Source organism: Tachypleus tridentatus, chromosome 4, assembly GCF_004210375.1.
Source record: "Tachypleus tridentatus isolate NWPU-2018 chromosome 4, ASM421037v1, whole genome shotgun sequence".
Lineage (NCBI taxonomy): Eukaryota > Metazoa > Arthropoda > Merostomata > Xiphosura > Limulidae > Tachypleus > Tachypleus tridentatus.
The window spans coordinates 52,166,837-52,190,069 of record NC_134828.1 but is presented as its reverse complement, the minus strand read 5'-3'; the positions used below and the strand labels follow the sequence as shown (position 1 = coordinate 52,190,069).

Here is a 23,233-nt window from a genome sequence, read left to right as displayed (position 1 = left end):
TTAAGCTCCTCCATTATACGCAATTATTACAACAGCTACCCCTATAAGGGCTCGTATTCTCCCCACTTGTGTAAGTACACCAGCCCATGGTACTTGAGCATGTGTACCATGCTCACGACATCCCAATAACACAATTCCGACTCGAGTTTAGCGCCACTGAAAACCTATTTTTAGATGCCATTGTTCCTTGGTGACCTTGCGGACATATTTTATCTGTGCCCCTCCTTAAATCCCACAACAAATTTCGTCCTCCTAGCTAAAAAACAATAGAGGAAGTTCTTGGATAAACAAACACATATATTCACTCACAACCCGAATTAATATGTGATAACAGTAACTGTCTGTAACGTTAAATTTATTCATGTTTATGAACATTTGATCGGGGAAAATCAACAGAAAACAGAATTGTACAAAACGTTAGAATTTTTTAAGTAAGCAATTAATTACTGTGACGTCCCGTACTTCCTGTAGAAAAGGGTAATGGTTTTATTTCTAATCATTACAAGAAATGATACTCAACCAAAAATTAATGACCTGTCAAGAAACGATACTGTCTAACTCTACTACAGCAATCTACATTTATTTCTGTTCTGATAATTACCTCAAGGTGAGAGAGAGAGAGAGAGAAAAAAAAAAAAAAAGAGTTTTGCGGAAGTCACGTGCGTTACTCCAGCCATCTGCATAGTTTGTTTGTTTTTTTAAGTTAGAAAATGGTATTAACCAGAGAACATGTAACCAATATATATACATGTATTATCCAAGTGCTATTTTGTGACCGAATTATAAAAATGAACAATCTAAAATTCAGACATCGGATCACAATACTGTTTGAGTGTACAATTTATTTTTATTAGTTTTGTTACTGTTAACAAAAAGATTAAAAACAGAAAAGTGTCATCGCGTCAATATTTCAAATATTTAACATTATAATTTTTATTTTCTTTCCTTTTCATTTCGTTTTGCTGCAAAATGAACTAATGTAATTACAGTAGGTTATACTCCATTTTTTTATCCTCAAACTGTTATCAGTAATATACCCTTCTGAACCTCAACCATTAGCAAAGCTTGCTTTGCCTTGCGCACATTACTGTGACGTCACAGTTGTTTTGCATCCAAGGCGGCCTAGGCTACACTGAGTGTGAATTTTGTACTATGGTGCATGGTAAGAGAATGGGGAGAAAGTATTCACTAAGGAAAATAAATATATTATTACATTTAAAACTTATATTTACGTTCTGTTCATTACAACCTCACATCGTGTGCTGGCGTATTTGACGACATGGAAGTCGATAGCACAATAGAGAACCAATAACGCTGCACTTGGCTTTGGATTTGGCAATGATTGGAGTAATGAAGAAAAACGAACCTTTGTATCTTTCAATTAGCCCAGATGAAAGAAGAAAAATGAGTCAAAACACAACAGAGTGTGTACCAGTACCAACGTCAGAACACGTAGCTGAAATAGTTGGGCGCCAAGGTAAAATTTGTTATTTAAGGAATATAATTAAATTTCAGTTTGTTGCTCATACTGCCGTTTCACCAAAGGTCGAAAGACCCCGATCTCTCGGAAACATCCGATCCGACTTTCACGCACTTTGCGATCACATCACCTTTTGTACGTTAAGCTACAAAGTTAAACTTACGGGCGCTCTTAAAAATGTATAGTGTGATTTGAGATTGGAAGTACTTGTTTTATTGAAAATTGTTTGCTGTTATCCAAAAGTTTTAATGTTTTCAATTAAATGAAAAACGTGTGCATTCTCTTAAATAATACTGCATATAGTGAGTTGATAAAGTTGTATACAAGAATATTTAGGTCGAATATTGAGTTATTTATGTAGCCAGAGACAGCGCTATACAACTTAGTGAATAATCGACTAAAGACTTGCTTTAAGTTCAAACAATACATCAAAATATATTTGTAATATTTAACTTATTCGTAACAGCACATCATTTTTTTCTATATTGTTATACTTGTAAATATCCAAAGAACAATATCTCACTACCTACTCATTTTCGGAATGACTTAAACTTGCTTTCTCTTCTGAGAAAAGCTTGTTCTGGCTATCACAGTTAATTGACAATTTTGATCGTAATTTGTATTTTCTTTTTCGCTAGGCCAGCTACTTTTAAACCAATTCCTTAACTTTATCTCTACAAGGTAGTTTAAAACTCTTGTTTACATTAATTTAATTAAGAATCAATAAACTGATGTTAATAGTGGCATACATACCACTGTAGTCATAAACGTCGTTTTAACACAAGACTTAGGCCTATTGATTGATTATGACCATAAGCACCTTTAACTTGTCCAATGCACGTGCATATTAAATTTCAAAATTTAAGTAAAAATAATGATTCTAACACTGTTTCAACAATTCTAAATAAAATTGCAACAATAATTCTTTAGATAAAAAATACAAAAGAATTCTAATTGCAGGCACCGAAATCGATAAATTCACTTGTCTTACGCCTAACATTAGTTAAGCCATTATTAGGCCTATATTCGATAAAGAAATAAATTCAGGCTGTAACTTGTGTACGTTTTTTACTTTAGTTTAGTTACATCTAAACTTTACCGTACTAAGTACTATCAAAAATATGTTTATAATACTACTCTGCGAACTAGCGTTAGACCTTTGATAAACATTTAATATGTTGTACAAATGTCTACTATAGTATATTTACATTAGCCTTTTGTTCACATCGCATTTTTATAGTAAAGTACTCACGCGTTTTAGGGCAGACATAAGTGAATATTGTGAATCACGATAATATTTAAGACCACCAAAACACTGATTATAAGCCAAATAAGTGATTTCACCATTTTGTTTGACAAAATCAAATTTTGCCCACAAGTTCATATTATTGTTTCACAAGCCTACAGCAAAATCAGCTTGATATTTTGCACCTAAGTTTTGAAAGGTGTACAATATCAAATGCTGCAAGTGTCTATGGTATTTAAAAATTGATTATTTTTTGAACTTAGGTCGTAGGTGTTGTTGGATTCCCTTTAATGACTTACATTAGTTCCAACAATACTGTTGCTCTTAGTGCAAATGTACCTAAGCAACGATCTCTTGAGTCTCTTGTCAACCTGATCTTAAGTACGTGGTTGATAAACTGTGATACATAGCCCAACAATGGTGTGCTCCTCGGTCTCTCTATTGTTTAACTGACAAGACATTAAGACTCGATAAGTGGTGAAAGTGAAATAAAAGTTTGAAAATTTATAACCCTTCTTCAATTTTCTTCCAGTTCAGACTCCACAACTATATTAAATACAAACTTATTTTATTTATTTAACAGATTGGGCATGAATCAAAATCAAGCAATGACTGAAGCCTTTTATTTAGAAACGATGAGGGAAATCATTTCTTTGATTAATGATAATTAAATAGAATTATTTTTACTGTATATTTGTTTTCACTCTGAGTTAAAAATTCTCACTTTGATGTTCACAAATTCACACTTTACTTTGATGTTAACAAAAATGAAAAATTTACTCAAAACCCTTGTAATAAAAAAATTCTTACTTTGATGTTAACAGTTTCTTACTTTGAACTTAAAACCCTGTAAGCAAATTATTTACTTATATCTTAATATATAGTTAAATTTTAAAAAGTTTTCTTCTAGAATTATTAATTGCAAAGTCTTTGATCAAGTTCTCAAAACTAATTTGGCGTAACAAATCTGCTTCTAAACTTAGCAGTGCCAATCATCCAGCCTGTCTTTTCGCATAGTTGTTCTGTTGGGATGTTTAATATGCTTGAGTTGAGAAAATAAACACTCAGCTGTGCAATTTGTGACCATTAATGTTAAAAACATACGCAGTGCAATGTCTACGTTTGGAAACGCACACTCACTTTTGTTTTCTGAAATTATTTTATAAACCATGACTGAATCTGGTTTTTACAGTTTTTGTTGCTCTGAACTTGTGGCACACATATGAGTGAAACTGCTGAAGTTTGGCAGAGAGATTAGTGTCCAAGTCCTCTGGGTAAGCATCAATTAGCTTTTGGGAACACTGAGAGTACCTTTCAGTTTCAACAGATGAAGTGACCTCATTTGACACATCACTTACGAAAGAAAATCTGTTTATTATTTCTTTGTACACTTCTCCTCTTCTTCTCATCTGGGTTTCTAGTTTGTCAACAATTGTGTAGAAGTTAGTGAGATGAAATTTATCTCTGGCATTCAGATCTACTTCTTGTGCATTTCCATCATTGAGTACCTTCTTTCTGACACTTTTGCGAGTTTGAGCTGCGTTGTAATCAACATCTGGTAGTATTTCCTATGCAACTGCTTCAAATCTTTCAGTCATTCCTTAAAGTGCGTAGTTGGTCATCTAACATCCTAGTTCACATCCTCGTTTTGCAGAATTTGACTTCCTTTATGATCAACATAAAAACAAATTCTAGCTCTTGCATCCTATTTGCAGTATTGGCTGCTTCTAGTGTCTCCCTTTTGTGACTGGTCTTCAATTAGACATTCTAAAGCTTCCTAAAGACTTCAAAATTGCTGTTGTTGCCATAGAATGTGCCTCCCAACTGGTATCAGAGAGGGATTTTAACACACTTTCATTTCCAAGACAAGCTTTAAGTATTTTCAACCTGCTGGTTGAGGCTGAAAAAAAATGTATAGAGCAAATGCATTGTACAGAAAAAATTAACTGCCACTTGACAGCAGTCAACAGCACTTTGGCCTACCAGATTTAGTAAATGGACTACACAGGGTATATATATGGTAAACTTATTTTCTTTTAAAATTGTTTGCATCCCCTTATAACGCCCAGAAATGTTAGCAGCATCGTCGTAACACTGATCCATGCATTTCGAAAAATTAAGTTTGTAAACTTCACGTAAGTACTGCAATATCTGGTTTACCATTTCCTCACCAGTATGGCTTTTCAGTTCCAGGAAGGTTAAAAAGCTGCCCTTCTTTTACGTATCGAAGTACAGCACTAAAATAACCAGAATAATTTACTTCATCAACAATGAAAGCGCGAATCTTCTGAGCCAGGTGGTTTTTCGACAAGTAAGGATTTCCTTTTTCAGAATTTCCATATTTCAAAATGTGCCCTGCTAAAAATTGACTTATGAGCTCAAGCAGATCCTAAAAATTCTCATTCTGCAGTGAACCAAATTTTTCATCTGTTTCTTGAAAAACTAAGCCACATTCAGCTAACGCACGAATAACAGCTCTTACATGCTCCAAGACATATTCTCGGTAATTGCTCTCTTCTTTAATTTGTTTTTCCAACTCTTGTCGCAAGCCTAAACCTTGTCTGCGAGTTAAGTATGTTAGCATAAAGCCTCAGTGGGTAGTGCTTCTTTCATGATGATCAGTTACAATAGTATATCGCCAGTCACTGAACCCTTCCTTCTCTTTCAACAAACGCAAAGAAAATTTAGGGGCAAAAAGTTTACAAACAAAGCAGTGAACTAACCCTGTTGATGGTGAATACAATAACCACTCTTTCTTGTATTGCTCACCATTGGATTCAGCACAAAAACAAAGCAATCACAGTTCTTAAAATAATAATTTTATTTTGATGCGATATATTTATTCATTCAAGATTTATTTTAGATATGTAGATTTTCCTTTACTACGTGTTTTCATTTAAATGTTTACCATTTTAGCATTCACGTCCAGTCACTAAGTGGTAGCACCAGGAGTATGTCATTTTATTGATACAGAAAGGCTTGATCCAAAGCAGGGGTTATCTGTTTATCAAAATAGTTCACTGGTCGCGAAGCATGATAACCAATGCTCAGGAATCTTCTTTATTTATAGAAACAGCCATGATTTAAAATTAATAATAAATTCCACCTGTGATATGTTAGAAGTTAAGCAAGAAGTATATGTGTAAGATGGCCCGGCATGGCCAAGCGCGTAAGGCGTGCGACTCGTAATCCGAGGGTCGCGGGTTTGCGCCCGCGTTGCGCCAAACATGCTCGCCCTCCCAGCCGTGGGGGCGTTATAATGTGACGGTCAATCCCACTATTCGTTGGTAAAAGAGTAGCCCAAGAGTTGGCGGTGGGTGGTGATGACTAGCTGCCTTCCCTCTAGTCTTACACTACTAAATACCTGTTGAAGAATCCGCAAGCGATTGCGGTCCTATGTTCCTTGTTGGATTCTAATGGTGATTGAATGAATGAATATGTGTAAGATATTCTCCTATCTACTTACTCTGTGGTATATACAGGTGAACTAAACTATTATTAGAGCTATCATATAGATCTACTAAATAAAGAGAAGCTCACTAAAGATAGCGATTTTGGAACTATATTAACTTTCTTACTTAATCGAGTCGATGTTAAACAGAATCATGAGACTGGACACAAATATAGGTCAAAATACATGATCTTTATTCGACTTAAAACATGTGCACAATGTGTGTGTACGATCATGGAACTGACAAGACGAATATAAAATTCCAGGCTGTACTAACTAAATTATATTCAAGACTTGTTTGTTTGTTTTTTGTTTTGTTTTGGAATTTTGCACAAAGCTACTCGAAGGCTATCTGAGCTATCCGTCCCTAATTTAGCAGTGTAAGACTAGAGGGAAGGCAGCTAGTCATCACCACCCACCGCCAACTCTTGGGCTACTCTTTTTACCAACGAATAGTGGGATTGATCGTCACATTATAACGCCCCCACGGCTGGGAGGGCGAGCATGTTTAGCGCGACGCGGGCGCGAACCCGCGACTTTCGGATTACGAGTCGCACGCCTTATGCGCTCGGCCATGCCAGGCCTATATTCAAGACCTAGCTGACAAAATGCAATGGGGCTTAGTTACCAAGAAGCTTCGTAATTACCCAGAGCAATATTCACTATCTACGTGACTGCTCATTCTACGTCATAAATGGGACCAAAACATCCAGATATTACCTAAAAAACTACTGTTGACGTTTTTACACATTGTCGTATTAAGAAATGTTCTTGTTCGGCAGTAACAGGTGTTATGTTTTTCAAGAACAACAATATAATAAATATAATTTGAAACAAAATACACTTTAGGGTCTTGTCGACCACTTGTTATGTGAAACCTACTTATTTGCAGGACAGAACATAAATTCAGAATAAATATGTAATACTACAAGAACATAAAAATGTAGAGTATACTCAATTACCACTTTTCCTGTTCTCTCTACTTCAGACTTGTCAAAATCCGACAATTAATATTCACTCCAATAAACTTTAAATTTTTGCTAGCCACGAACTGCAGTAACTCTTTCTGGTTTCCAAAAAAAACAAACTTACACGACACACATCTATCACATCCATTTAACAAAAATACGCTTAAACTATGGACCAAATACGTGGCTATAAAATATTTAAACAAAGACAAGTTAATTATATAATACAAAAATAAGCCTTAAAAAATTAAAATGCAAAAATGAGCCCATTCACACGGAATAATACATAAGTGAAAAATAAACCATGTAATACTGATGAAAGTAAAACTGACATAACACATTTTAACATAGAAAACCACAATATAAATATTTTAACAGTCACTAACTCCTTTCAACGTAGTCCAGCATTCTATACATAAGACAAAATGTTGATAAATTATACAAAAAAGCCCTTTATCTATAAACATAAAAGTGCAGTATGAAGTAAATATCCTTCAAAAATTATAGATGCGCAAATAAACTCTTTTAATATCAAAATAAATGATATCTTTATACAAAATCATAGTATCACAGAACAAATTTCTCCTTTAGCACTGATTAGCTCACTCAAATACAGAAAATCCTTTAACTAATGGTTAAATAATTAAAACGTTAAACAAACAGCTGTAAAACAAAGACATTCAATTTGTAATTGAAAAATTATAAAAATTTAATTTAAAACATCAATCATAAAAGAAATAATCATTTACAAAGATATAGGAAATATACATAAAATAACCACTTATAAAACGTATTAGACTAAATACAAAGTAAACCCATTAACAATGATGATAAAGAGGGTACCTCTAAAGTAAAAAAAGTAACAAATAAAGTGATAGGTTAAAGAGAATACAAACTACGAATGTAGTTTGTAATACAAACTGTTTTAACCAAACAGTTAAAAAACTCCAGGGATTTAGATAAAAATGAAGATCTCGGGCAAAAATATGAAATAAAACAAGACATGCACTTTTATAAATAACAATGTCACAATAATAGTGACACATAAACAAATGATATTAGATAAATGGATTAACCTTTAATATTTTTTTATCAACAGTTCAGTAACTGTTAATAATTCAAGCAAACTAAACATATTTGGCTTAAAGTACATTTTACAATTAAGTCATTACAATTTTAGATAGCTGGTAGGGAGGCAAAATACTCAGGAGTTGGGTGCTGAATTTTTTCTGTTCTGCTAAATGACTCTGTGGACAAATCAGCTGAATGAACACTATTTAATACTCTGAGGATATTGACTGTTGGGTACTTCAGGTTAACTTTTATGTTACTCACACGAGATATTTTTTTCAAGATTCCAGAAAACGAACTAGTATACGTGATTTGCACTCTATCATGAAATAGCTCAGAGTCAGTTAGCTTTCGGGATTTATCTGTTCGTCCTTGAGCATAACAGTTAAAGATCTTTAGCTCACCCAAAACTTGGTAACCCTTGACTTTGAAGATGCTTTATTAGTTTCAGTATTCTACCTCAAGAATTCTAGTTTCTTTTATACGCTTGCAGATTTCCTTTCTAACAGACTACTCTCAAGAAATGAGATACTGTTTCTCGCATGTTTTTCGAATTCATGTCTCACTTATTGTGAACATTACGAATGTTTGCTTGACTAGAGCATAAGTAATTGTCGATAAGATAGACTATTAAAATTAATAACAAGAATTTCTTATTGAAAGTATAACCTTTCAATAAACACTTGTTCTAATATTGCATTCCATTTCTGTCTGGCTGTTTTCCGTTTAAAATTAACATTTTTTTTTCAGCATTCCCTTTAACTGCGATGTAACTTAATGTATTTTTATTCGTTGTTATCAAGGTGCACTTCTTGTTGACCAATTTATATTTAGTTCAGTAAAATTTCACAAAATAATTTTCATAAAAACATTCCTGAACTCACTTGCTTCATAAATTGCTCAAACAAAATGAGAATGTACAATATTTATTTTCTCCGAAAAAAAACGAAATTTTTTTCCTGACAGTCCTATTTGAGGTCATTCAACAGATCTTCTAGTCCTCTAGTGATTAGATAGAGTGGTTGCCTTGATGTTATCCCCATCCTTGACCGAGGATCTTTTCATGTATACAAGCTCAGTACACAAGAACTAGCCTTCCCCTTCTAGCTGAGATGGAAGAGTTGTTCCCATTACAGCTGATTTTCCTCCCTTGACCCACTTTGTCTCTATTGTCAGTGACACTTCAACAAATACATATGTTGGATGTTAGGTTTATCTGCAATGGTATTCACAAGTATTGTTGGCAACATCAGTTTACCTACCTTTTAGTCAGTTTCTGTGCCGTTTTTGCTGGTTTTTTCTCTGAAGTTGTGGATGACATAATTCAGTCGACTGTTGAGTTGAAAGCTTCCTAAATTATCTTGAAGCTTGTCACTGTCAAATGTTATATGTGATCTTCTTATCCAGCTGATAATTTTCCTTCACACTGTCTTGTTGGCCACTGAAGCTACTTTTTTAGGTAGTGGTATTGTCAATTTAGTGTTATGAGCCATTTCTTTCACTTTTCTGGCGCTCAGATACCCCTCAAAGTGACTTAAACTCTGGAAAAGTCTCCTTTGGTTTCATGATGTAATAGTCCCACTCAAGGTTTGATTCTTCCTCCTCTAGAAGGTCAGACATCCTCCAATAAAGCATTGTAATAGGAAGTCCGAATATTGAAACATCCACCATTTTTCCTTCATTAGTGTGTAGTTTTGGATTGGTTGTCACATTACTAACTTCACCATTCTATCTGGCAAGAATGAAGGTGAGTAGCGTTTTTCTTCTCGAAGAGAAGGAGCATCAGCCCAACATCCAATTTGATGAGGTCCTAAATATCTAATGTTTTGTCTGCAAGCAACAAATTTTTATATATGAGATCTACCAAATGGAAGGTCAGCCTGGCTCTAGGCATCCTACGCCTTAATAAGCAGAACGTCACACACATCAGGTTGGTTTCCATGACAGAATTCTTGAAGATTTTATCACATAAGTTTGAAAGCAAAAGCCATTGACTAACTGAAGGCAAGATAGCCAAATTGATCCAGAACTTTATCTCAGATATCAAATGTCCAGGTTGAATATTTAAATATGATTAAACTAATAAATCAAAAAGTGAGCCATAGATGTAGGATAAAATGAGTTTGTAACATTTAGCTACAATTATTGCTCTCATCCACAATTCTGCCTTTATAGACTGAGTAATAATTAATAACTTTTTCAAATGACTTCTATATGTTCATATGTGCTCATACTCTAATCATTTTTGACCAACGTTGTTATTATCTTTCCCTAAGAGCTTCTTTCAGTTACTTGATGTTTAGTACTAGCAATGATGGGAATAACAAAATGTCACCACATGGGTACTACTTTTAATCACCTTCTACATTTTCCTATATCTTAAACTGCTTCTTACAATGAAACAATGTTAAGAAGATAATAAAGAAAACTGTGTGATTTATTAAATATTTCATTAAATATTAAAAATTTAATAAAATATTGTCATCTAAGCATGTTTTTCAAGCATCTCGAAACAAATAATCACTGGCTGAGAACTTCTTTAGCTAAAGAATTTCCTGTAAACCAAGATTAATTATTTGTGCTGTCAAAATATTATATATTAATATACTCTTAAACAAGCCTCAAAACCATTCCTTTGAGTGTTCTTCCTCGGCTATTTTAGGTTCATCAACAACAAAAAATCCAACAATTATTATGTGTTTATTTTGTGAAGCTTTTACTACTCTGATAGACCATGTACTATTTTCTCACAAATTTCTCTGACATTTCACTTCAGACAAATCACGTGGTGGCTCAGAAAGCAAAAGTAACAAAGCCTTTTTGCCTGTGTCTTCAAACTCCTACTCAATATCTTCATTTATGTAAAGGGATGGGGCATTTGTTATCATATCTGTTCGTACCAGCTGTCCTTAACTGTTGTTAATCATATAGTTATTACCCAACATCTTATAGAGAAACACTACTTGACAGCTCAGAGACCAAATGCTGCAAAATCCTTTTGGTCTTATTAGCCTTCAGGCGACAGAGTGGTAATTATACAATGTACCACCTAATAGTTTAGAAAGTAAAAGTCACAAGATATTTTTATTTGTGTAATCAAATTCATAACTATCATTCCATTTCATAGACATTAGTATGCAGTAGGCATCGGCTAACACCAACCATATTATATTCATATTCATCAAGTGTAAATCAGACAATGTAGTGTATGCACTATATATACAGAACATCAGTTGATAGCTTGGGAAACCAAGATTGCCACTTTATCTTAGTCAATAGGTTCTCAACCTATTATTATCTTAGTTTATATCTTTATGTTCATTCCCAGCCGTATCATTTAGGATATTGGAATTGGCAATTCTATGAACCAGATTCAGAACTGAATCTTACCTCTAAGTTCGATGTTACTTAATTTTATGATTGAGAGAAGCATCTGAGAGTGATTTTATCTTCATCTAACTCGACTATTTCCTCTTCTAGAAGTTGACCAATCCAATATCCTAAATTATACGGCTGGGAATGAACATAAAGATATAAACTAAGATAATAATAGGTTGAGAACCTATTGACTAAGAGAAAGTGGCAATCTTGGTTTCCCAAGCTATCAACTGATGTTCTGTATATATAATGCATACACTACATTGTCTGATTTACACTTGATGAATATGAATATAATATGGTTGGTGTTAGCCGATGCCTACTGCATACTAATGTCTATGAAATGGAATGATAGTTATGAATTTGATTACACAAATAAAAATATCTTGTGACTTTTACTTTCTAAACTATTAGGTGGTACATTGTATAATTACCACTCTGTCGCCTGAAGGCTAATAAGACCAAAAGGATTTTGCAGCATTTGGTCTCTGAGCTGTCAAGTAGTGTTCTATGAACACCATGAACCAGATTCAGAACTGAATCTTACCTCTAAGTTCGATGTTACTTAATTTTATGATTGAGAGAAGCATCTGAGAGTGATTTTATCTTCATCTAACTCGACTATTTCCTCTTCTAGAAGTTGACCAATCCAATTTACCAGAGATTCCTCAGACAACTCACACAACTGTTTGACATATACCATGTGCCTTGTGACTACTTTAACCTGTACAGTAACATACTGATTTATCAAATTACAAGATGGGTTCATATCCAGCCATAGTCAAAAGCTACAATGTTTGCTGGTCCAACCGTTCCTAACTGTCTTATCATATCACTTCATCAGTCATATGAAAGACTTTTGTAACTATTGTCGTGACAGCTAATGCACATCAATTAATGTAGACCTTAACCTTTCCACATATTTATGTGGACACTATGGAACATCTTCTGTAGGTGAAAAAAACATACACCAAGTCTATATGAAGCAACACTTTTCAACTGAGTAGTAGCATATTTGATGGACAACCTATTGGTCTATGTTATGTTGCCCAATATTTTATCATAACATGAGGTAAGTGTTCATCCTAGCTAGCTCAATTCATGTTGACTAATGTAGAAAGCATGCACTTGACATCCTCTATCACACTTTTCACTAATCCAGCAGACAGAGGGTGGTAAGGTGAAGTGTGCATCTACACCACGCCCAACACTTTACACCATTCAAAGAACAACTTCTTAACAAGTCTAACATGATTTGCTTCACAGAAAATCCACTACAGATCCCAACCTTTCTCACTGCATGGACTGGAAAAATCTTTGTGAAAATCATATGGACCATTAGAAGTATCTATAACTATAATAACGTATTAAACTTTTAAATATGAAGTGCATAAAATGCTGGCAGTTATACCTATGGTTGTAAAACAAGTTTTAAATGATTTAGAATTTTTATATCATAAATATACACATATGTAATTATTACTGATATACATTTCTGTTTTTTTCTCTTTTTTGGCTTCTTTACTAGATATTTCTTCAAGCTGGTACCTGGTAGCGAACCTGTGTTTGAGAACCACTACACTTCAACTCCGCTAAATAAGCTTTAGAAATTATTGAAGAACATTAGACTAATATTGTCCCATCAAAATTTGCTCAACAGCTCAAAAGTAATATCACTCCCTCTCAACCATTGAATATTCAATCAACTGACTGTCTTAATTGCTGAATAAACAATGAATTAAAACTATAATAGTTTGTTTGTTTTTTGTTTTTTGGAATTTCGCACAAAGCTACTCGAGGGCTATCTATGCTAGCCGTCCCTAATTTAGCAGTGTAAGACTAGAGGGAAGGCAGCTAGTCATCACCACCCACCGCCAGCTCTTGGGCTATTCTTTTACCAACGAATAGTGGGATTGACCGTCACATTATAACGCCCCCACGGCTGAGAGGGCGAGCATGTTTAGCGCGACGCGGGCGCGAACCCGCGAATTACGAGTCGCACGCCTTACGCGCTCGGCCATGCCAGGCCTCTATAATAGTAAGAGGTAATTTCAGACGATTATCAAAGCAGGCAACCATCCCAATACTGATATTTTCTTATCAAATTCCTCACGAACATCAGTTGAGTTAAGATCATATGAAACAGGTCAGAGACAGTCTAATCATCCATTTTTGATTCCTATAACCAGTTCTTGAGAAGTAATTCGTGATGACGAGAAATCCACTTGAAGTAAATAAATGTATCTCAGGACGACTGGTATGGGTATTAACACCTTTAATAATAAGAACAGCAGAGAACAGCAATTCGTTCGATCTTCTTAGGTCATCTTTATTAGTAAAAGTGTTAATACCCATATCAGCCGTCCTTCAATACAGCTCTTGAGAAGCTCATCGATAATACATACTTCAGTTTGTTTGTCAACGTTTTCGTTGCATATCATACCTCTGCTATAAATTGTAATTCATTATTTCAGTTGTCAGCAGACACGATATAGATAGTAATGCTATAACCAAATTGCTTATATACTGCAAGCATATGGAAAATATATTTAAACCAAATTGCCATGTTCAGAATTTTTCTCTCATTGTTTTGTTGCAGCATTTATTCTGACGTATGACCAGTTTAGCCATGTACGTCAACTATTACATAATACAATCATTACACATATATTTGCAGCCACTCAGGCATATCTGAACTAGATGGAAAGCTATATGTCAGATCCACTGTGATCTGTGCTCTTTGTCTGAAGACAAAGAGATTTGAAGAACGACCAACTGAATGTTATTCATTTCTGAGTTATATCATTGTAGCAAGTAATACGTGCTCATCCAAATTAGCTGAATCGAGGCTCAACAACTTGCAGTTCTGCTCTACTCATTTATCTATACCATCAAATTAAATATGATAGAGATCTACATTTCCACTACATATAATACTTGTCAAGCAAATTTATATTGAAGTTGGTTCCATGATCCCTGTAAACTATTCCATATATTTTAAACTGCGCTATCTGTTGCTCAATCAATTGACTATCATGACCTACATTGACATGTCAATCAGTGGATAAGCTTTGGAGTACTTGGCAAAGTAAGGATGATTACCAGCACACTCTGATTACTTTTCTCAGTTTTGGACACAGGACCACTGATATTTAGAGTAATCATTTTAACGAGAGAACTTATAAATCAACCGATTTGACCAGTTGTTCGTATAGGAAATGCATGTAGTATAACGTTTGCATCATCATCTACAGGCTTTACTTGAATGCAGACACTTCAACTAAATTCACATATTTGTAATAGTACGTGACACTTTTGTGTATAAAGTATATCCTGATATAGGGCTTTGAGGACTACTAGCAACATCACAGTTAAACTACCATGTTTGTATGGTCTATAGCAATGATGCACTTCTAGCTGACTATGAACGTACTAGACGATACGTAAATCAGTACAACATTTATAATACTGTGGCATCTTCACCTCGCTGCATAGCAAAGTAACAACCAAAACTATGTCTAGGTTCTTCAGTTGCTCTAACATTTTCCAGCTAGTCGTTTATAATACATATTTAAATGCAGAATTGCCATTACTCTTTATAGGCTGTCATCACTGCTGCTGCTGCTGCAATATATTTGACCAATGCATGGTATCCAGGATATAAACATTAGCAAACAAAATATTACTGTAATCTATATTTTCATATACACAAACATACCTTTCATAGTTTCAGTTTCAAGCCTAGATCCTCAAGGCACTGGAATACTATTATAGGTAACGGCTTAAGCATGCGTAACCAAAGACTTGTATGTCATACACAAATATACAGACATTTTTCCCATTGCAATTCTTTAGAGTGGAGCTCCATTCACCTTTAAAAAAATGATATATGAGTACACAAACCTAATGGCACGGCATTTAATTCCTACAATCTTTCCCTACTATTCAGAAGAGTCTTGAATATAATATCATAGTCCCGTTTGACTTTTCAATAGCCCAAAGTCAAATGTCTGAATGCATTCACAGAAAAACAGTAGCATGAGTTACCTGGTTCATTTGCCTAAAATCCACATAAAACCTTATGGCGACGTTCAAATATTTCTACAAGTAACCAGCCATCCCTATTTTCCATTAAATTTTTAGTTTTTTCCTATTTATTTGTTCAATTTTTATATGTATATGGAATGGACACAACATCTTTAAACATTCAATATAAACTTGCAGTATATTTCTCATAGCTATAACTTCTACAAGAATTAAAACGTCGACTACAACGTTATAAAATGTAATCTTTACTTTGGCTTACAGAAAAGTGTAGAAAACTGCCAAAGTAGAGATTAAATTTTATAAATTTGTGACTGCGGTTTTAATTATTGTTTCATTACTTTCTGTAGCAGAATTTTACCTCATTGTAAAATTCATTATTTTTAATATTGTGTGTGTTTTTTTTTTTTATAGCGAAGCCATATCATGGTATCTGCTGAGTCCGCCGAGGGGAATCGAACCCCTGAATTTTTAATACTTTTTTTGCTTATTTTTATGTTATATCTGTACAAAGTATATATTTCACCTTTAGGAACTGCCCCGTCTATTCATCAATATGTAGCGCTGTATTTTGGTTTAAATTGGATTGAAAATATATTTAAGTACGTACATATGTTTATCATTTATAAAACATTTGTTTATATTTATCGGAATATCAAAAGTGCATACCAACATACCAGTCAAGAAAACTGGAGAAATCTTGTGGTGATTAAGTAGGCTTGTCGTTTTATAAATTTTTGAATGGTTATACTAGAAATGTTAGCGGCCTATTTATCGTATTGTTAGTATATATGAGCATAATTTATCGTAACGAATACTTTGAATGATCAGTTTTGTTTTGTTTTTCTTTGTTTTTTTTTTCCTTAGGAACTCAATAGGGTGATTTCTCAGCGTGTGAAATATTTGGACATTTTGTCGACACCTACAAGGGAGATAAACTGAATTATTGTAGAATTATTGTTGAATCCTTTGGCTAGTTTTCTTGTTCATTCTTAATTTATGACATTTGTAATAACAAAAGCCATAGATGAATGCAAAATAAAGGAACTGAACAACTTTTAACTCTTACATTCTCTTAACATCTGATGGTTACCAATGAAATCCGTCAGTGGTTTCCAGAAACATGTATTCAGTTTTAAGGTATCATCTCAAGACATTTCTTATAATGAACAATGTTGAAGTTTATCGCTTCGGAATAAACTAATTAACGCACCAACACCCCATTTACAGCTCTATAAACTAATAGAACTTGCACCTGAGTAGCATGTGGAAGCTACTTTTTTTAGATAGCTTTTGTAAGAATGGAATTTTAATTATTTAGTGTAAATTTGGCCCAAAGTAGTAAAAATATATTTACAATAAATATTGTTTTATCGAACTCTAATAGATGACAGTAATATGTGCGAATTAAAAACTGTTACTGTCCAATGAATATCAATACGTGCAAATCTTTAATTATTTTTATATATTTTAATCAATTTCTTGAGCTCCCAGGGTATTTTCTTTCTGTCTATTCCTTGTATCTGTGGTTTTTAAATTGATGCAGTTTTTGTTTCATTCGGATTCATTTGTTTTGTAATTTGATAGATTTTTTTCTCGAAAATGTATTTAATTTTAAAACAATAAAATGATTTTATTGTTTTATCAGTTTGTTATGCTGTTATTATACAAAACTAAATTATTGTTTTAATACCCAATCCTTCAATAACTTTCAATCGTTTTTTGTATTAATGGAGAAACTAATAATAATAAAAGGTTTCAGTTACCAAACTGTTACTTTTCTCTTGTTGCTCCTAATGTAGATTCTAGTACAGTATGAGAATCAAGAAATTAAAAATAAAATAAGAAACTGTGTGCAGTGTGAAAAGTGTAAACCAATAAGTTAGCGATAAAATTTATTGTGTAAAAATTCAAACATCGAGCTGTAGAGTCTTGTTTCGTTTGTTATTTCTTTTAGGTTGTAAAATTAAAGCACTACGAGCCAAAACCAATACTTATATCAAAACTCCTCTTAGAGACGAAGAACCTGTATTTGTTGTAACAGGACGTAAAGAAGATGTCTGTTGGGCCAAAGGAGAAATCTTATCTGCTGCTGAACATTTTAGTCATATAAGAGCTCAGCGCAAAAATATGAATAACCCTGTGGCACTTGAACGTAACTCTAATATTCCCAAAGAGACCACAGTCCAAGTTAGGGTTCCATATTGCGTGGTTGGTTTGGTAGTAGGGTCCAAAGGTGCCACCATAAAACGAATTCAACAACAAACCAATACGTATATTGTAATCCCAAGTCGTGAGAAAGAGCCCGTATTTGAAATTACTGGACCTTATGAAAACGTGGAAAACGCAAAATATGAAATAGAAACACATATAGCAATGCGCACTGGAAAATTTGTACAACCGTATGGAAATAATGTTTTTTTACCGAAATGGAGCTGATCAAAATTCCCAAGAAAACTTTAAGTTAGCAAATAACGTGAACTCTCCTTACGCATTAAAAATGAACCAACTTGGACATTCTTTTAATAAAAATAATTTGCACGAGTCATCTCAAAAAAAGATTCTGAAATTTTTGCCAAAGAATAAAGTTCCCAATCTGAGTGACTTTTGTTATACTGGTGAGTTTACCAATATTAATGAATTCTATGACTCTACTGAAGGCATCAGAGAGTCATCGCCCGTAACTACACAATTTACTTCACGCCCAGAAATATCAGTGTGGTCTGAGATTGGAAATTTAGATACTACTACAGTTCATAGAAACACATCACTAGTCACTTTCTCGAATCCTAAAAAGTACTCAATCAATGTTGATATAACTTCTCTTGCAGATTCTTTGGCCTTTAGCCATCAATCTCGAGATGTCAGTGATTCTTTTTCTTTACTTCCTTTGTTTTCATTACTTCCACATGATGCAACCAATCGAAGTAGTCATGATGTTCTTCCTAACTGCACCAGTAGAGTATCTAGCCATTCCACTGATTTCTTTGACTCTAGAGGACCAAAGTGGAAGCAAAAATGTATCGTTTGTTCTGAAAATGATATAGTAGAAGCTGTACTACCTTGCGGTCACAATCTGTTCTGTCTTAAATGTGCCAGTCGTATTTGTGAAAAGGTCGAAGCTGAATGTTCAATTTGTCACCAGTTCACAAGTCAGGCATTTCGAATTTATAACTGAAGTCTCCTAAGGTGTTCCATGACTTCATGTACAGAAATTTAAAACAAATATATTTACCATTTCGATTTTATACATGTCAAGTAATAATGTTCATGTATGTTCTAATGATTTGTGAATTTGTTTAAGAAGCCGCGCATTCAATTAACCTTTTACATATTGACAGTTAATTATTAGTTTCATATAACTTTTATGACCCACACAACAAGGGGTTGAAATATATATGTATACATGTATACGGATAGAAGAAATTAATACTGATAAAGTTATGTAAACAAAATCAAAAGGAAATTATTAGTTTGTTATAACCAAAACAAGCCGAAATAAAAGTAAATTACAAAATAAGAAACGCTGCACTAATTGAAAGGATCCCAGGGTACAAGCTATAATGTGGGATATAAAATGTACCCTAGGTTTTGGAAGTGACTGTTAAAGTAGGACCCACATTGCAGTTGGGATACACCATCTTTCAGTCTCAACCTCCGTTCACTAGTCTCACATAAAGAAATAAAATAAAGGAACAGCAATAGAAATAACAGACGTAGAAATAGAAATTAGGAGAGGAAATGTGGGTACTCAAGCCCACAACGTTCCACATCTATATCACCCTTCACTGCCTGTAGACATTTTGGGAAGGTGACCACTGTCCAAAGTAAAGAAGAAAAAATTAATTGAAAAATAAAAATAAGTTTATTTAACATCCTTATCCCATATGGTAGAACCTTATTTTTTATTATTCTTATTTTTGTTTTCAGTATTTTTTGATATTTTTATAAAAATTTTATTTTCAATTATTTTTTCTTCTTATGTACTTTGGAAGTACAAGAAGCCCGCACAAGATCGCTACATCCGGTTACGTCACCTTCGGGATAGGACCACCACTGCGACGTCTACTGCCTCAACCATACCAGGCCTGCGTAGGATTTCCGATCAGGCCGTACGCAACCGTCTACGAGATGCAGGAATCCCACCTCGACGTCCAGTCAGAGGCGTCATCTTCACCCAGCAACATCGTCAAGCACAGCTGCAGTAGACTCGGGCACATCGGTTATGGCCTCATCGACAATGGAGGCATGTTTGGTTCAGCGATGAATCACGTTTTATGCTTCGTAGGCAGGATGGAAGGACCCATGTTTACCGTCGCCGAGGTGAACGTTTTGCAGCAAACTGTGTGCAGGATGTTGACAGATATGGTGATGGCAGCGTCATGATGTGGGCTGCCTTCGCCTACAATGCCAGAACAGACCTTTTGCACATTCGAGGGAATCTTACGGCTCAACGATACGTCGAGAGATTCTTAGGCCCCATGTGCAACCCATCATGGTGAACGTCAACGTCGTTTTTCAACATTACAACGTCCGTCCACACACAGCCCAACTCACCGCTGTCTTCTTGAAACACCACAACATCAACGTTCTTCCCTGGCCCTCCAAATCACCAGATTTAAACTCCATCGAACATCTTTGGGACGAGTTGGACCGACGTCTGCGACGGCGACAACCTCAACCGCAGACTCTACCTCAGCTTGCAGCAACTTTGCAGGCTGATTGAACAGCCATTCAACAGGATGTGATTCGTCATCTCATCGCTTCCATAGGCAGGAGATGCCAAGCAGTTATTGATGCTCACGGGGGGCATACTCGTTATTGACGTTGAGTGACGTTAAACTTCACCTAGTGAGCGTGGACTTCGCCTTTGCAGACTTTGGATGTTCAGCAGTGAATGTGCAAAGTTTCACACATGCCATACAGAACTACCCGGAATAAACTTGTTAACAAGTTGTCTCAAATTTTGCCTTTTGCGTTTCTTTTTTTGAAGAGTATATATATATACTAGTGATCCATATATATATATGGATATATATATATATATAATATTCTTTCAAGATTCTCTTAGCCCTTAGAAACTTGTATAATTACTTCAACAGTGTTAACAGAGTACTGTAGATGTACATCAGTTTCTTATTGTAAAGAAATTTAATGAATTTTTATCTGTAAAGCAAACACCTATTTGTAGACTGTTATATATAAGGAAAATCTCAATTTTATGCGATTATTAATGTATATTTCTTTGTGTGTGTTGGTATAGAATAAAATATTGAAGTGTTAGTAATTTAATATTACTTGAAAACGTTAAATATTTCTTAAATATGTTAAAGATAGCCTAAAACTAAGAACTGTTCATTAATGCTTTAAGTATAGGTTTATAAAGGACTTTTGCTACGATTTTATAGTATATAGAGGGAATTCATAAATATTTTGTTTGGCATATATTTTTTTATAATTACACTTAATAATTTCTCCAGTCAGTTAAATTATTTTGACAAAATTCAAAATAAAAATTTGTATGTAATGCTAAGTTTTATATAAAACTTTTTGAAATTCAAAATTGCAAAGTTTGTGATGTTAATTTTTTCTACTTATGAATTTATATATTTTTCATATATCCTTATCTGTGACGTGTATTGTAAAACGGTATTGGAAAGAGTTGTTTTTGTAAAATTTTTGGATGTTTAATGTCCACTAGTATCCTTTCAGTTTACTGTATAATAATGTGTCGAGTGTGATTCCACTGTTATTGCAAAATAATTTAGCACCAATTTTTGTATATTAAGGGAATGTGATGTTTTCACGTTATTACATGAGCGCAGTAAATGTTACAAAAATGTTCACAACTTGACATGGTTCAGCATTGGGTTACTTCTCATACTGTCTTTCATATATTTAACCCCTTTCGTCTGATGTTTTATTGAATGACTGTTTTAAACAATTTGATATTTTCGTTTATAAACACATTTTTTGTGTTCAATCAGAATTGGTTAAAAATGTTATTGATGTGTTATACCACGATTCATACAACTATCTTCTAGTGTCAATAACTGTCAACTGAATGAAATATGTTTTTTAAAATGTAACTAAAATATATTGTTCCATTACACACACACATAAATGAACAAAGCGTTCTTTGGGCATTATTTATAATTTTCAAAAAAACAATGCCGCAAGACGTTTTCTATTTCTCTTTTGAAAAGTGGAAACCCTATTGAGTAATAAATGTATTATATAAGTCGATATATAATATTGAAGTTGCCTTATGAAGTCTGCGGTGCTGTTTTATTAGTTGAATTCTCAATTTAGTTTTATAATGATTTGCACGTTTCACAAAATTGTATAGCATTTAACCTAAGTGACTACCAATCAAAGCGTTTCCTGCACAACCAAAATCAACTCTGGCCACACATTTGGGCTGCTCACACACATTGGTTATAAAAGACATGAATTTTGAAAATACATTCCTTAAATCATCACATCAAGCTTGCCCAAAAAGCTGCTTTTAAAGATTCTAGATTTGAAAAGTCTGAGAACTTTTTAATAACAATTTCAACATTCTGGAAAAATTGTTCAAACAGCAGATTTAGCATTTAGAATTGAGCATTTCGTTTTGACAAGTATTAACTGGACACGATTTGTTGTTCGAGATATTGGCGTGTGATCAGCATCCATAACTGCAGATAAAAACTGTGAGTAGTACGTTCTACACAAAGTTGTATTCGAGGGTTCAAGGTTTGGTGAAGAACCTTAGATCATACTGCGTGTTATGCTTAGTGTGCATATGAGATTTGCATCAAAAGTATTTGAAAAAGGTTTTCTTGCTTATGAAGTGAAATCAACAATTAAATTAAGATTTTGAAAGAGGGGCAAATTATCGAGAGACAAACTGATATATATATATTTTTTTTTGAGAAAGAGAGAAACTGGAGACCCGCCAAAAAACTAAAAAAAAAAATTGTGATAAATGAGGAGATTATTGCAACGCTATTTATACTGTTAGCTCATACAGTTATGAGGCCCTTGTGGAAAGAGAATAAGAAAGTCAAAATGCACTTTTTGAGCAGTATAGTGTTATGTTTCTTCTTTCCTCTTATAGTTTTGACTAAATGAAAACTTTGCTAATATAACACAAATATTTTTAAGGTTAATGAGTAAATTTTTTTTTTGCTATCTTCCTGTGATGTGTTAAGTACCCTTACAATTCACATGTGTAAATTAATACATGTGTGGGAATTACCGCACACGTGTTTTTTTAAAATCACAATAACGACTGGTAACGTATACAATTGAAAATGTCCATTGTATTCGAATATTCAACTATTTAGGTGTATTAATAATTATGAAAAACTATGTCATTGCAAATACATTCAGGTTAGCAAGGCTTAAATTAAATGCTCGAGACAAAACATTATAAAAATAAACGATTTTTGACACACATCCCACAGGAAAATTAGGTTTCGAATGTGAACATTTTTATCTGGAATATGTTGTCATATATTGTTTAGGATAATGAATTTTTTGTCTAGTCTGCACTGAAATTGCTTAATTGAAAATACAACCGGTTTTGTCAACTGGTTCTTTATGAAAAA

At 33.9% G+C, this 23,233-nt stretch overlaps 1 pseudogene; it reads left to right on the top strand.

Annotated features, from left to right (window-relative positions):
* The first annotated feature begins 1,037 nt into the window (after positions 1–1,037).
* LOC143249133 (RNA-binding E3 ubiquitin-protein ligase MEX3C-like) lies at positions 1,038–18,942 on the top strand (annotated as a pseudogene).
* Positions 18,943–23,233: the final 4,291 nt, after the last annotated feature.